Source organism: Coregonus clupeaformis, chromosome 18 (assembly GCF_020615455.1).
Source record: "Coregonus clupeaformis isolate EN_2021a chromosome 18, ASM2061545v1, whole genome shotgun sequence".
In the NCBI taxonomy this organism is placed as follows: Eukaryota; Metazoa; Chordata; class Actinopteri; order Salmoniformes; family Salmonidae; genus Coregonus; species Coregonus clupeaformis.
This window is the reverse complement of record NC_059209.1, coordinates 35,814,869-35,821,433: the sequence shown is the minus strand read 5'-3', so window position 1 is coordinate 35,821,433 and position 6,565 is coordinate 35,814,869.

Sequence of the window (6,565 nt, the reverse complement as noted above, 5' to 3'; positions counted from 1 at the left end):
ATTGCCCTGAATAGGGTGCTGTCTTTCGGATGGGACGTTAAATGGGTCTCCTGACTCTCTGTGGTCACTAAAGATCCCATGGCACTTATCAAAAGAGTAGGGGTGTTAACCCTAAACAGCATGATCATTACACAGGTGCACCTTCTGCTGGGAAAAATACCCATTCTGATTGGCAGGGCCTGGCTCCCCAGTGGATTACTCTGGGTAGAATAAAAGTGGTGTAGAGTTTTAGTGCCCCTAGTGGCGCAAGTCTATGATAGGAGTCTCTTGAATGAAGCTCATCCATCTTATTCTCGTGTGACTGGACATTTGCCAATAGAACGGAGGGGAGTTTACGCATTTATGCCTGCAACATTTAGGTAGCCCATCACTGGGGCCGAGCTCCCTGCCATCCAGAACCTCTATATCAGGCGGTGTGAAAGGAAGATATGGAGGCGAATAAAACTCACACCTGTTTAGGAGAGGTGCTGGCTAGCAGAGTAGAACACCTGTTTAGGAGAGGTGCTGGCTAGCAGAGTAGAACACCTGTTTAGGAGAGGTGCTGGCTAGCAGAGTAGAACACCTGTTTAGGAGAGGTGCTGGCTAGCAGAGTAGAACACTTTAAAAAGAAAAGGAGAGCCTCACTCTATTAGCTCAGATGCAAAAATGTAATAGCCAACATTTGGACAGACAAGCTGTCTTCATCAGGGTATAAAGACAAACACTGCGGGTCACTAGTTTATATAGCTTCAAAGGACACACAGGTGTCTGTAATTATGGCCGGGTGTGGCTTGATTTCATTGGTTAATTTACAGTTATAAATAGAACCTATAAAAAGCATCAATGGATAACATACAATCATAGATACATTTTTGGCTACATAGGCCTACAAACATTTACAATGGCTAGCAAAATCACAAGAATCACAAGAATGGCTTCAGATCAATGTCATAATTTTTACCACAAGGACAAGTTCTAAGCTAAATAACTGCCTTAGTGGAGCACGTGATAACACCTTTGATTGGGATCTGTTTCCCTGTTTGATTGTGTTTGAAGGATCTACATGTGTAAGTGCCATTGCATTGAGCACAGCCATTACACTTGTAGTTACCATCCGGTAGAGGCGCAAATAGACGTTGAGCGGGGGTATTTCGGGGTGGTAAATCAGAGTTTACCAATTGATCTCTGAGATTTCTGCCCCGCCAGAATACGACCAAGGGAGGTTACAAAAACACATGACCAATACTGTCATCGGATCTTAGAACGTGCCAATGTTTGTGAACGATTCCCTTAATTTGTTCAGAACACTTTGAATAGGCGTAGTAAGAATGAAAGAATGCTTCTTTTCGGGAGACTGTCCTTGAAAGAGATCATGTCTCAATTTGTTTTGGATTTTCTCAATGGCAGTATTAATCTGACCATTTTTGTACCACCTCTCCTTGAAATGTATTTGCATCTCAGACATATTTCTGTCGAAATCGGATTGTTTTTTGCAAATTCTTTTGATTAGATAGAATTGACTGTAGGGCAAAACATTTTTCAAGGGAAGCGGGTGACAGCTATCAGCCCTCAACAAACTGTTACGTTCAGTAGGTTTCCTGTAAAGATCAGTGTATAGAACATTATCCTCACACAAAATCAAAAGATCAAGGAAACTGATTTGACGTGTCAGATTGCATAGTAAATCTCTGGTGAGAGAGAGTTAAGAAAAGCATGGAACGCCTGGAGCTGGTTAACATCACCCTTCCATAGAACAAAAATAACATCAATTTACCGTTTCTAAATAATAATATTAGCCAAGAATTTTATACAACTGCTTGACAACACCTTTTACAAGAAACTCAGAAGTGACCCCACTTCCCTTTACTGTCCTGGATGGGTATTTAAGTTCTGATCAAATCACCAAAAAAGAACACCACTTTTTGGCTATTCAACACCCCAAAATGGACACTTTCTCTATATTGCCTAAATTACACAAGAATGTTACAAAACCTCCAGTGCGCCCTATTGTAGCGGGCATTGATGCAGTAATGGCCCCTTTATCATTGATGCAGTAACGGCCCCTTTATCATTGATGCAGTAATGGCCCCTTTATCATTGATGCAGTAATGGCCCCTTTATCATTGATGCAGTAACGGCCCCTTTATCATTGATGCAGTAATGGCCCCTTTATCATTGATGCAGTAATGGCCACTTTATCATTGATGCAGTAATGGCCACTTTATCATTGATGCAGTAATGGCCCCTTTATCATTGATGCAGTAATGGGCCCTTTATCATTGATGCAGTAATGGCCCCTTTATCATTGATGCAGTAATGGCCACTTTATCATTGATGCAGTAATGGCCCCTTTATCATTGATGCAGTAATGGGCCCCTTTATCATTGATGCAGTAATGGGCCCCTTTATCATTGATGCAGTAACGGCCCCTTTATCATTGAGTAACGGCCCCTTTATCGACTTTTGTTGACTATTTTATTAGACCACTCTCAGAACAGCTCCCCTCCTTTGTAAAGGACAGCAGCAGTCTGATCTCTATTATGGAATCTCTTGATCCTCTCCCTGAGAATACCTTGTTACTTACTTTTGATATTGGGTTGTTATACACAAATATTCCACACGAGGGCGGTGTTGAAGCCATGGAACATTTTCTTCTGCAACGTGACCCTAATGAACTACCTTCCAGTGCATGCATTATGACATTGGCTGAAATAGTACTCACACTCAACTACTTCATGTTTCTAAATGATTTCTTTATATAGACGGAGGGTACTGCTATGGGATCCCCTATGGCTCATAACTATGCTAAATTCTATGTGGGTTATATGGAGAAACAGTCAATTCTCAATCCTCTCCCCCCAAAAAATATTGCCTAATATTATTATTTGGAAACGGAACATTGATGTTATTTTTGTTCTATGGAAGGGTGATGTTAACCAGCTCCAGGCGTTCCATGCTTTTCTTAACTCTTGTTCTGAGCACCTGAGATTTACTATGCAATCTGACACGTCAAATCAGTTTCCTTGATCTTTTGATTTGGCGTGAGGATAATTGTTATGGGTGGAAGATGGCACAATGATGCCATCTGTTGGTAAATGTTAATTACTGCAACTCCAGTGTTTTACCGGTGTACTTGAGATACCCGGATGTATTGCAATATACTGAAAAAGACTGGTTACTCGCATCAATGCCTCTGTCTCGTAATTTAACATTCAAACATGGTGTCAGAGTCGGATAACTAACCATGCTTTCCGCAAATTAGAGTCACCTGTTCTGGTTTACAAAAAAAAAGCTTAGTTGAGTAGAACTTCGCCGGAATTGTCCTTAGCTAGATTGAGTTTGCTAGTTAGCTTCAGTGTTGTTAGCACCGTTTAGACATGGCAGCGAACATTCCCCCTCCCGCCGTTATGAAGCTCAGCGGAGATTGGAGCACAAACTGGGATACGTTTAGAGGTGAATGGGAGAACTATGCACTAGCCACGGGACTTCGGGAAAAGGACGATGAGGTAGTGGCTGCCACTTTGAGGACTATAATGGGAGCTGAATGCCGACACGTATACAAACACAACCTGAACCTAACAGCAGCTCAGCAAGGTAACGCTACAGCTATTCTTGATGCTCTCAAACTTTACTTTAAGCCAGCAAAGAACGTTATCTACGAGCGTTATGTTTTCGGTTGTTGCAAACAGGAGGACGGGGGAGTCCATTGACAGCTTTGTCACTAAGCTAAGAGAAAAGGCAGCTAAATGTGACTATGGTGCTTTAAGAGATGAACTGATCAGAGATAAGATAGTGCTTGGCATAACTGATGAGGGCACCCGCAGACATTTGCTGAGAGAACGTGACCTGACACTGGTCTTGGCAGTGGAGACATGCCGTGCAGCAGAGCTTACTGAAATATGGATAAGGTCCATGGAGCTAGAAAGGCAACATATGGACAATGTCAATGCTACATTCAGGCAGCCAGTAAAGAAATTCCCTTTTGCCACAGCTAATGCTAATACTACAGCCAACTCTGCAGTAGACAACCCCAATGCATGCCGATATTGTGGCATTTCTCAAGGACGAGGAAAAGAACACTGCCCAGCCTATGGAAAAATATGCAAATCCTGTGGTAAAGCTAATCACTTCGCAAGGGCCTGCATGAAAAGCAAGAGAAAGGAGGGTAAAGTGCACTCCATTGAAATAAACACAGATGAAGGGAACAACAGCACAGAGGATGTAAATGCTAGCGAGTGCATAGGGGCAGTAAGGGCAAAAGGAAAAAAATGGTTTGTCACTCTGCTACTTAATAATAAACCACAGCAATGCCCGCTAGATTCAGGGACCACATGTAACGTTATGAGCCTTAAAGATAAAAGGAGGCTCGCGCCCAGAGACAAACTCACACAGAGTAGCACCAAGCTGAAACTGTATTCAGGCCAGTTCATGACCTCTTTAGGCCTGTTTGTGACAGAGTGTGTTTTATGTGGCCAGAAACACACTCTTGAGTTTGAAATAGTTGAGGCTAGTCAACAGCCATTACTGTCAGGTTCTACATGCGAGCGCCTTGGGCTTATTAACGTCACCATCCCAGCTGATCTTAACATTATAGACAAAGTCCAGGCTGGGCCCCTGAGCAAGAAGACACTCCTAAGCAAGTACCCCGATGTCTTCAACGCATCGGTCGAGTCAGTTCCCGGCGAAGTCCACTTTGAGTTGGATGCAGCAATCCAGCCTGTCCAGTGTGCACCCCGCAATGTACCAGTGGCCATGAAAGCAGCTACGAAGGCTCAGCTTGACAAATACGAAGCAGATGGCCACATCAAATCCATCACCGAGCTTACAGACTGGATAAGTAATATGGTTATCGTCAAGAAACCAGACAAGCTACGGATATGCATTGATCCTAAACACCTCAACTGGGCTCTGAGACGTTCACATTACATTATGCCCACATTGGAGGATGTTCTTTACAAGCTCCCAAAGGCCAGAGTCTTCACGCTCGTTGACGCCAGAGATGCCTTCCTGCAGTGCAAGCTTGACAAGCACAGCAGCTACATGACCACCTTTTGGACACCCTGGGGCAGGAAGAGGTGGTTGAAGCTCCCGTTTGGTGTCTCCGTGGCTCCAGAGGTGTATCAGCAGAAACAGCACGAGCTGTTGATGGGACTCAGTGGCGTGGAACCCATAGCAGATGACATCCTCGTAGTGGGCTGTGGGGACAGTGATGAGGAGGCAGAATGTGACCATGACGCCAAGCTGCTGGCCCTGATGGTCAGATGCAGACAGGTCAAGCTAAGGCTAAGCATAAAAAAGCTTCAGTTTAAAGTGCCAGAGGTTCGCTTTCATGGGCACATCTTGTCCTCCACCGGATTGAAGGCGGATCCAGAAAAAGTGAAGGCTGTCTTGGATATGCCCCACCCATCTGACGTGAAGGCAGTGCAGCGCTTCGTCGGATTCGTCACCTACCTGGCCAAGTTCCTACCGCGGCTCTCTGAAGTGTGTGAACCACTAAGGAGGCTCATGGACAAGGACACCATCTGGCATTGGCTCCCAAAACATGACACAGCGGTGAGGGAAATAAAACAACTGGTCACCCAGACACCTGTACTGCGATACTACGATGTGTCAAAACCTGTCACGATTCAGAGTGACTCAAGCCAGTATGGACTGGGCTGTTGCCTCATGCAAGAGGGCCAGCCTGTGGCAATCGCCTCTAGGGCACTCACTCCAACAGAGCAGAACTATGCCCAGATAGAGAAGGAGTGCCTCAGCATTGTGTTTGCATGCCAACGCTTCCACCACTACCTGTACGGGCGTGACAATATTACCGCAGAGATAGATCACAAGCCCCTTATTGCTATATTCAGCCAGCCTCTCCTGAATGCCCCGAAACGACTCCAGAGCATGCTACTGGCCCTACAAAGCTACAACCTCAAGGTGGTGTATAAGCCAGGGCCAGAGATGTATGTGAGTGACACGCTCAGCAGGGCTACTGCATCAGGCACTCACACACGCTCCATGCATGAACAACACACAGTGTGCAGCTTACAAACAGAGCAAGTGGATGTTGAACACATCAACCAGGCTGACTACCTCAATGTTACGGACCAGCGCCTTATACAAATCAGACAGCATACAGACAGGGACGAGCAACTCCAGGCATTGAGGTCTGTGATTCTGATGGGCTGGCCCGACTGCGAGGAAGAAACTGCTTTAGCCACCAGAGAATATTGGCCAGTCAAAGAAGAGCTCAGTGTTCAAAACGGAGTAATATTCAAGGGTCAGAGAGTCGTTATTCCCCGGTCCCTGCGCCCTGACATGTTGGCGCGCGTGCACTCAAGTGAGGCCTGTTACAGACAAGCACGTGACACACTGTATTGGCCAGGAATGCAGAGTGAAATCAAAGACTGTCAGTAAATGCACAATCTGCAATGAATATGCCATTGAGCAACAGAGAGAGACGATGATATCCCACGAGCTACCAATGCGCCCCTGGCAGATAGTAAGTCTAGATCTCTTCCAGCACAGTGGCAAAGACTTTCTGCTGGTAGTTGATCATTACTCAGACTTCTGGGAGATTGACCTCCTCCCCGACCTCTCA